The sequence below is a fragment of the Ptychodera flava genome, chromosome 5, assembly GCF_041260155.1.
Source record: "Ptychodera flava strain L36383 chromosome 5, AS_Pfla_20210202, whole genome shotgun sequence".
NCBI lineage: Eukaryota > Metazoa > Hemichordata > Enteropneusta > Ptychoderidae > Ptychodera > Ptychodera flava.
This window is the reverse complement of record NC_091932.1, coordinates 26,945,070-26,956,316: the sequence shown is the minus strand read 5'-3', so window position 1 is coordinate 26,956,316 and position 11,247 is coordinate 26,945,070.

Genomic DNA, 11,247 nt, shown 5'->3' with positions numbered 1-11,247 from the left:
TGGCTCGATATTCTTCCCACTTGGAATGGCTCAGCATCCTTCCTTGATACAGAGTGGTCTGCATCCTCAGACCTCGAACTGTTCACAGATGCCGCTGGGTCAATCGGCTGTGGTGCATACTACAAAGGTCATTGGTTCCATCTCACCTGGCCTGACGACTTCAGTGCTTCAATTGAATGGCAAGAGATGTACCCAATCATGCTGGCCTGTTCAATTTGGGGCCAATTGTGGCATGGTCGGAGAATTCACTTCCATTGCGATAATACATCAGTGGTCAGCATCTGGAAAGAAGGCTCATCGCGCTGCCCACGAATAATGCGTTTTTGATCAGAGCTATCTTCTTCGCAGCCGCCAAAGGGAACTTTCATATCATGCTTGCTCACATAAGAGGCACAGATAACACAATAGCTGATTCACTTTCTCGTTTGCAGATGAGGAAATTCAGGCAGCTCGCACCAATGGCAGACCAAGACCCATTCAGCGTTCCAAGTCACCTCTAACCGGAAATTCTGCTGTCCTCAAACTAGAGTCACATGTCAAGGCCTTTATACATAACAGCATTGCAGGCTCCACAAGGAAAACATACCAGGTTGGTCAGTCAAACTCAAGTTTACCACAATCAGGGTCTACCTCGCAGTCATAATTCACCTGCACACCAAAATGGGCTTCAAAGACGACATCAGCAATCACATACGGTTACAACGTACAATGCAAGGCATACACCAGAGCTTAGGAGACCAAAAACGCACCAGACTGCCCATGACCATCGACATACTTGTGAGACTAAAAGAAGGCTTTCGGGCGCACGCGTCTCTATGTAACCATGACAAGCTAATGCTATGGTCTGCCTTCACCATGGCTTTCTTCGGCTTTCTCCGTGTCAGTGAATTCACAGCACCAGGGAGCCATGACTTCGACAAAACATGCACACTTCTGGCTCGCAATGTGACAATATCTGAAGACCTAGAAATTTCACTTAAGGCATCGAAGACCGACCCATATCGACGGGGACAGCACATCAGGATTGCACCCACGAACACAGGAATTTGTGCACTGCGGGCTTATACTAAATATAGACGTTTCCATGCCGCGGTAGCGGAGATGCCAGTATTCCAATTTAACAATGGAGCGTGGCTCACACGACACGCCCTGACTGTCCATCTTCGTGACCTGCTAAGCAGAGCTGGGATAGACAACGCTCATCATTTTGCCACCACAGCTTCAGGAGTGGTGCGCTACCACAGCGGCGGATGCCAATCTACCATTACTAATGCTGTATATAAAGCCTTCGCATTGGGAGGTAAAATTGCGTCGTTCGAACTTATGGACTCCCTAGAATATCGTCAATCAGCAAAACAACAAACCTTCGGGGGGTTTTGCGTCATAATCAGAAACGATCGTAAAACCTCGGGATGTGAAAAATATGCTCGGGAAATGACATGTTTTTTACGATATCTCACGATCCGCGCGCAGTCGCCACGTCAAATATCGACCGTTGGCATTAAAAAAAATGTGTTTTAAAAATGTTACCAAATGGGAGTGCCTCTTTAAGTACTAGACGAACATATTATAATGCATATATATTTCCCCATTTGGACTATTGTTGTAGTGCCTGGGGAACTAGTGCAAATATAAACAAGTTATTCAAATTACAGAAACGCGCTGTGCGTGTTATGATGGGCACTTAGTATAATTATCCGACCAATGGACTTTTTAGATCATTACATATTATGCCTTTACCTGATATAATTTTATACAAAAATATGTGTTTAGTTTTTAATCCTTGAAAGGTATAGCCCCATTGTATATGACGGAAATGTTCCATATGTCTGTCAGTGTCATAGCCGTGTGACCAGAGCTAGCTCCCAAAATAAGCTTTATATCCCTAGAGCCAAATTGAATGTTTTTAAAAACACATGATCAGTACAGGGAGCTATGGAATGGACTAAGTTGAAAACAGAAGTCAAATCTTCTGAGACACTTGTCTCTTTTAAAAGAATTTATTTACAATAATATTGGGCAGAATTTAAGTTTTTCTTGCCTTTCTTGTTAAATGTGGCAGTTGTTATATGTGGTTATTTGTATTTTCACTCTTGAAAATTGTTTTTGTGGTTTTGTATATATTTGTTGTAAGTCGAGGGCCCTGGGGGAGATAAACTCTCTCTAGAGTTTACCAGGCTACCCTAATTAAATAAAGCCAAATAAAATAAAAAATAAATTTGTGTTCAATAACTACACACAAACCTTTAAAATAATTGATGATGATTTTTCAGCGAATTGATCTTGGCCTGCATAGCCTATCTGATGAAGTTTAATTTGACGTCAATTTTTACGGTAAATAGTTTTTGTTTTGCTTGTGACTCCTGCCCCAAACTAAATGGGGTAGTTATACCTCCAGTTCTATTACATGTCTATGGTTGTGTAATAAATTTGATTTTCGAATTTCACTGAAATGTTAATCACTATGCATGGTGGTCTGTGATGAAACTATATTTTTTTTCAGTACAAAATTAGATAAATCTTTGCATTTATGTATGCTTGATTATTTACATTATTGTGTTTGATTAAAGTAGAGTGGTTACAAGTCCATGGTTGTGCAAGAAATATGATTTTGGAATTTCACCGAAATGTAATTCACTATGCATGGCGGTTCTGTGATGAAACTACAAATAATTTATTTCCAATATAAAAACTAGGTAAATCTGTGCATGTATGTGCGCTTGATTATTTATATGAATGCTTTTGATTAAACTAGAGTGGTTTATGGCCATGGTTGTGAAAGAAATTTGATTTTGGAATTTCACTGAAAAGTTGATTTACTGTTTATGGAAGTCTATGAGAGAACTATGCACAATATTTTTCCAATATAAAACTGACAATATCTTTGCATTTATGTACATTTGATAATTAATATACACTTTTCCACCTTTTGCATGTTTTTGTCTCTTGCCCTTTATCAGTTTTAACCTTTCAAGCTGTTTAATGTAGGATACCACTGCATCTTCTTTGCTTGTGAAACTTGTGGATAATGTGTACCTATTTTGTTGGTGATTTCCTATTCAGGAAATATCACACGGACAATCAAAGTTTTGACCATAAAAACAGCTTCTGTCAAAAGTGACCCTCCCCCTAAGATAGGTTATAAAAAGTGACCCTCCCCCTTGAACTGTTTTCTAAAAAGTGACCCTCTCCCCTCCCTCCTGTTCCCCCGGCCCACCCTCCCTGTAATTTCTGAAGGCTCCCTAAGTTCAACTGAATAAATGAGTACAGTAGAATTTTCGGGAAAGAGACATAGAAGGCACAAGCATAAAGTAATTCGACTAACACGATAAATTTCTTTCATCGCACAAAAAAATCAGTGAATTCTCGCTCGGAATCAAACTTGCAGCGTGGCGTAAGGCTGTAGCGAAGACACAAGCTGTCGAACTGTGTGTAGCGCTGTGGAATCCCTTAGTTGACTCAGACAACACTCAAAACAGAATTTCTTCAAGTAATAAATTAGAATGTATCCACGCGCGAGATATGTGTCACTTCAAACATCTAAGTCCGTAAGACGAAACATTGACGTCGGAGATCGGGATTGACGATTTGACACCAGCAGAGAGACCGATGACGGCAGCGTTGTAGGCACAAACATGCAATGAGTGTGTCATCAAACAGAATCTTTCGCGCTCGCAAAGGTCGTAAACTTGTGCGATATTTTGAAAGCCATGGCATCTCTGAGAATGAGAATTACTTTTTCGATCGTGTCGTTGCATTTACTTCATAAATCTATTTGTAAACATTCTAAATAACTCTGAATACTATCTGTCGCTAGCACGGTGAAAGCTATGTCCGCTGATGGTCGACTTGCCTTGGTCTTCAGGCCTGGCATGACCCATGTGTGCAAGTGCCTGCATATGGATGGAACTTTGTCTGAATGTGAGTGACGTCAGTTAAGTGTTCTAGTTTGTGTTCGATAACTAAATGCATACCTTTAAAATGATTGATGATAATTTTTCAGCCGATTGGTCTGGGCCAGGATAGCCTATCTGATTAAGTTTAATTTGACGTCAATTTTTTAGGGTAAATAGTTTTTTCTTTTGCTTGTGACTCCTGCCCCGAACTAATGGGGTAGTTATACCTCCAGTATTCTATTTTAATATCTCCGAGAAGGATGTTCCTGATAATAAGTTCAGCTGTCCTCGGATTATAGTCCATTCCATTTAGATTACAGTAAACACTTAAGAGCTGTTTTACAGTATTTTTAACATTCTTATATACGTGTAACTATGGATTTCAATGTGTTCCCTTAAAAGATCATTGTTAAATTTTATTATATTACAAACTGACGGTCAGATCAAGATGTATCGTCGGCCATTGCCGTGTACCGTATCACATACCGTATAGGCTAAAGTTGATTTAAAAAAAGAATACCGTTATGTGACTGTTTTCATTTTGACAATTGCATTTGTATGCGTGACAAAGGTACTGTTCCATTTAACTCTCAACCTGTTCACAACCTGTTCATTTCGACTCGCTGCTATTCAAAGAATAAACAACAAAGGAAAGGCAATGTCTTCTTACATAACCATTGAAAAACATTGGAGAATTCATTTGCATCATATTTTAAATCCAAACGTTTGTTTTTCGAGTTACTTTTCCACATGATGCACTCCACTTGTATGACGTCCGCGGCAGATTAAGAGTACACAAAAACAGACAATAACGGGTAAAGGAAAAAACATAAATAAAAAAGAAAATTGTGTAAATCTTTACAAACAGGTTAATGCTTTACGTCCTGTATAGGTCAAGAGACTGGTTTCATGCAAAGGCCGCACCAGGCCTGCCATACCATGGTAATATTTAGAAATGGATATACTTCAGACATGTAATCTTATGCAACCAAATATTTTCTGGAATTCTCTACTCAAAGCTTTAGAATCTGTTATTCCCGATTTTTATGTGAAGGGTTTAAATGCATGGTACAATGCGAGTTGCAACACCACAAGAAACAGATGATGTAACTTTGAAATGGTGTAGTAAATTCCACTTTTTAAGTAAATCATCGAAAAATTGTAAAGGTCGTATCTGGAATGGGAAACAGTTGATTGCCACGGTAAAAATTGACTTGTAAAGTCCTGTAGTTGAATATGATGTCACAGAATTGTGTAGGTGTTGAGAAACTTAGAAAATGGTACTCGTCACTTGGAGTAACCCACCAGTCCCGTGAAATGATCTTGAAGAATATATATAAATTTACGAAAGAAACGAAATTACGGGAGTTTCAATGGAAACTTTTACACAAATTATTGCCATGTAACAAGTATTTGTTTTATTGGAAGAAGAGATATTCACTCAATACTGAGTGTCGTATTACACCTGATTCTCTTGAACATAAATACATACACTGTTCATTAGCTAAGGTGATTTGGGCTATAAAAAAGTCAAAAGCATTATAAGACGGGTATTTTGCAGAAATTTCGTTCTACTTGACCATTATATCATTTTTAACTGTGTAACAAACAACGTTTTCTCAAAAAGATGAGGAAGGCATTGTAAATTTACTGGTTTTGATTGGCAAATGGTGCAGTCATAAACATTGTCAGAGTGAAATAAAAGTGCTTGTAATTGCACTGTTAAAATATGAGTTTTCCTTAAGCTGCAAAATAGACAAGGAGATCTGTAATAACCCAGAAAGATTAAGAATGTTTTCCATATATTTTGCACGTTACTTGATTTAACATCAAAAGGACTGTACAGAAATATCCAATAAAATTACGTTTTGCTTTCTTGTGGTGTTTTGTTGTAAAATTAAAAATGCCTTTACACATTTCAAAAAGATTCACATGCAGCGTAGATTTCGTGCACTTTAAGTTCAAAGCCCAGCGATTGAGGCCCCAGGGGTTCGCTGCATATCGCTCATTAAACCAGGTCAGTTTTTCTTACTTAGGATCACACTAGTACTGTAAGCTAAAGCAAAACAGGGAGCAACATTTACCCGCACCGTAGTCTGGTCTTCAGGCCTGGCATGACCTATGTGTGCAAGTGCCTGCATATGGATGGAACTTTGTCTGAATGTGAGTGACGTCAGTTAAGTGTTCTAGTTTGTGTTCGATAACTAAATGCATACCTTGAAAATGATTGGTGATCATTTTTCAGCCGATTGGTCAGGGCCAGGATAGCCTATCTGATTAAATTTAATTTGACGTCAATCTTTTAGGGTAAATAGTTTTTTCTTTGCTTGTGACTCCTGCCCCGAACGTATGGCGTACTTATACCGCCAGTATTCTATTTTAATATCTCCGAGAAGGATGTTCCTGATAATAGGTTCAGCTGTCCTCGGATTATAGTCATTCCATTTAGATTACAGTAAACACTTAAGAGCTGTTTTAAAGCATTTTTAACATTCTTATATACGTGTACCTATGAATTTCAATGTGTTCCCTTAAAAGATCATTGTTAAATTTTATTATATTACAAACTGGACGGTCAGATCAAGATGTATCGTCCGCCATTGCTGTGTACCGTATCACATACCGTATAGGCTAAAGTTGGTTTAAAAAAAGAATACCGTTATGTGACTGTTTTTATTTTAACAATTGCATTTGTATACGTGACAAAGGTACTGCTCCATTTAACTCTCAACCTATTCACAACCTGTTCATTTCGGCTCGCTGCTATCCAAAGAACAAACAACAAAGGAAAGGCAATGTCTTCATACATAACCATTGAAAAACATTGGAGAATTCATTTGCATCATATTTTAAATCCAAACGTTTGTTTTTCGAGTTACTTTTCCACATGATGCACTTCACTTGTATGACGTCGGCGGCAGATAAAGAGTACACAAAAACAGACAATAACGGGTAAAGGAAAACATAAATAAAAAAGAAAAATGTGTAAATCTTTACAAACAGGTTAAAGCTTTACGTCCTGTATAGGTCAAGAGACTGGTTTCATGCAAAGGCAGCACCTGGACTGCTATACCATGGTATTATTTAGAAATGGATATACTTCAGACATGTAATCTTATGCAACCAAATATTTTCTGGAATTCTCTACTCAAAGCTTTAGAATCTGTTATTCCCGATTTTTATGTGAAGGGTTTACATGCATGGTACAATGCGAGTTGCAACACCACAAGAAACAGAAGATGTAACTTTGAAATGGTGTAGTAAATTCAGCTTTTTAAATAAATCATCGAGAAATTGGAAAGGTCGTATCTGGAATGGGAAACAGTTGATTGCCACGGTAAAAATTGACTTGTAAAGTCCTGTAGTTGAATATGATGTCACAGAACTGTGTAGGTGTTGAGAAACTTAGAAAATGGTACTCGTCACTTGGAGTAACCCACCAGTCCCGTGAAATGATCTTGAAGAATATATATAAATTCACGAAAGAAACGAAATTACGGGAGTTTCAATGGAAAACTTTTACAGACATTATTGCCATGTAACAAGTATTTGTTTTATTGGAAAAAGAGAGATTTACTCAATACTGAGCGTTGTATTACACCTTCTTCTCTTGAACATAAATACACTGTTCTTTAGCTAAGGTGATTTTGGCTATAAAAAGTCAAAAGCATTATAAGACGGGTATTTTGCAGAAATTTCGTTCTACTTGACCATTATATCTTTTTTAACTGTGTAACAAACAACGTTTTCTCAAAAAAATGAGGAAGGCATTGTAAATTTACTGGTTTTGATTGGCAAATGGTGCAGTCATAAACACTGTCAGAGTGAAACAAAAGTGCTTGTAATTGCACTGTTAAAGTATATCGCTCATTAACCAGGTCAGTTGTTCTTACTTAGGATCAGACTAGTACTGTAAGTTAAAGCAAAACAGGGAGCAACATTTACCCGTACCGTAGTATGGTCTTCAGATATTGGTGAATTATCCAATTGAAAACCTTCCTGGTTTTTTTTAGAATACACATACTCCAATTCCCTTCGAAAGTGTTGAAAATGACCCAGCCAGGCAAACGTAAAGAATAGCCTTGCTCGTCGCGTTGAACGTGGGTACAGGTCCTTTCAAAGTCTCCTTACAGCAAGCATTGAGAAACTCTTCCAAGTATGTGCGATGGCTATACGTTATGTGAGAAATCTAGCAAGTACATACTGTTCTCGTGTTTATGATGTTGGTCATAGATACATGTAGGTACCTTGGCACCAAATACGTTATTATCAGGGAGAGACGTTAGATTTCATTGTATGTAAATAAGTATTGAACAGACTAAATTTTATATAGAAGGTGTCTTTACGAACACCAGCTCAAACGAAGGGACAACATCTTTAGAGAAGGAACTATCTGGCAATATGTAGCATCCATATATAAGAAATAAACGGTGTTATCTTTGAAGACTTGGAGTCTCTACTGTGTTTCTGTATCCCTACATCCTCTCCCATGGCGATTTCCCGAGGAATAAGTGTTCGTTTAATATTGTTGATTTCTTCGTGTCGCTTTTACAGTGCTGTAACGTCTGCCGTATTTTCTTACGACGCCACGATACTGGCAGAAATCAAAGAGGAGAACCCTCATTTCGTTCATTGGCGATACAAAGGGCAATAACTCACTTAAATTTGACAAGGTGAAATGGTGGGAAATTTTGCCAATTTTCACTGCATGAAAACGCAATAATACAGATAAATTCACATTAATGAGTTGCCTGTATTATAGAATAATACACGTGAATTCACATGAATCCACATGAATACAGGCTTTCTGAATACAAGCAATGGATTATTAACTGTATTCACCTGTATATGCACTATTCAGCTAAAATACAGGCAATAATTCATGCTAATACAGTAAGTATTATAGCGTTTTTATGCAGTGTTTGGCAAGCTGACAATATAAAATGACCATATCCGGTAAGGCCAAAGTAAGTAAATTCTTTGTTTTGCGTCCACTCAAAATCCTAAAAGGTACGCGGGTAAGCGGCTTAAAAACACACACAGAAAATTTAACACAAAATCTGTTTGCCTGAATTGGACAATTTTTCTCAAACCACATGAATACTCCTGTCACAGTGTGACACACTGTATGATCACTGTATGCATTTTCATAACAAATGGATCAAAATAAACAGTCATTCTTTGACGTTTGCTTTTCTCTTATTAGTTTTAGATTTCTTTCTTGTGCATTCAAAGTGTCCACATGTCAATACTATTGCACAGCAACTTTACAGCCTTGGCAGTTTGAGGAATGGGTACACTATAACACTATACAGTAGCAGTCTTTTGTCCTCAAGTTCTTGTACGTTTTTTTCAAGTTTCTTGTAATGCCTATTCTCTGATGGAATGTCATAGTTTTGCTGAAAGGTGTCTGTTGTGAAAGAAAACACCAAACAGAAATGGTAACTTGTAGCCTCTGCATTCAATTTTAGAAAGATGGGGCATCAGACAGAAGAAGAAATTGATGATATAATTGACAAAAGTATTCCCTGTAGCTTCCTCGGGACCAGCACCTTTCCTTTCCATCAAATAAAAGAAAGCATTTCGCAATTGTCAGTCTCCACACGTACACACAGACTCATCAGACCCAAATTTTGTGGAAGCTTCACATCTATATTCCTTGCACTTTCAAAGTAACAAATACCAGATTGATTGAAAAGATGAAGTATCGTGGCATAAATGGAAATATTCTACAGTGGGTCAAAGCATGATCGACAAATACAAAACAGCGAGTAGTCATAAATGGAGCATCATCTGAATGGAGAATACGTCACAAGTGGTGTCCCAAAGGGTTCAGTTCTTGGACCAATACTCTTTCTAATCTACATCAATCATACTGGCGGTGAAATTAGTTCTTGACTCAAAAAATTACTGACAATACCAAGACATGTCATCCCTAGCGAAATTGTAGTGATCCTGAATTCTACAAGCTGATTTGGACAAGCTACAAAAAATGAGTGAACACTGGCGGACGCATATTGGCTACAACAATCCCTTCAATAAATACTCAAGAACAATATTTCACTGGGACGTACAACTGAAGAAATGATCTACTTCATTTTACCTTAAAACCTTCAAGCAAATGTGATAAGTTTGCAAAAAGGCAAACAGAATGTTGATCTCATCAAACGATCATTGTCGATCAAATCAAAACAATGTCATTCTTCGTCTTTACAAGCAACTTGCGAGACCACAGCTCGAATATGCAGTACAAGCTTTGTCACCATGGCTACAAAAGGACATAAAAATCTTAGCACGGCAAATAATACCCAAACTCCAACACTACAATTATCAAAATAGACTTAAACAGCTTGGTTTAATGAAGAATTCGCGGCGACATGATTCAACGCTAGAATTAGTTATCAAAGGCCATGACCACTGTAACCTTTCACTTGAGTTAGGAGCCAACTCGAGAACTTGAAGACAGTGTCCCAAACTTCATAAACTATTCGTTCGACTTAACACAAGAAAGTACTTTTTCAGCAAGAGTTGTGGACACCTGGAATAAATTACCAGCCGATGTCATTAATGCAGAAAGTGTGACCTCCTTCAAGAGCAGCTACGACCGCCTACTACAAGTTTGAACTTTCACAGAGGGATTCTAATATACTTTCCCATACTCAAACTGAACAAAAAAGTACCTAAAGGCCTTTCCTTTACAGGACTGATCATTGTTTATTTTTTGTTTCAAGTTAAAACCAATTAACCAATTTTTGGCAAATCTAAAAGACCAATTAACTAGGATAGGCCTCAACACTTTCTGATTTTCCCGTCTGCCATACTCTCTGAGTCGTGGTACCCAAGTCCAATCGGCCGACTGAATCTCTCTCTGTTCAAGTCCCGATTGCTCGCAATGACCATGCCTTCAAGTTGCCGTGCAAAGTTTCCTGTATTTTAACTTCGATTATTTCCCTGCTTTCATCCATTTTTTATCGTGACGACAAAGCCACAACAGGCAAAGCCACAACAGACAGCGAGAACGTGAGGCCCGGCGTGAGGCTGAGAGTATCGACAGGTGTAAATGTGTAGAGAGTACTGTTTTACGTCACCGCATGGTCCATTAGTGAAATCTGACTGCCGTAAAGGAGTGTTTCGAGCGCCACGACTTGTTTTTGCGACAAAATAGCGCCACCAACGGCGAAATTTTGAAAGGAATGTTTGTGGTTTTTTTCCGAAAAATCTCCAAAAACCTAGGCGCGCGCGGACGCAAAACAAAGAATTTACTTACTTTGGCCTAAACAATGTTTCTCGCTTCCTCTGTGATACAAAAAAACACACACACACAAAAAAACAAAAACAAAAAAACCCACAA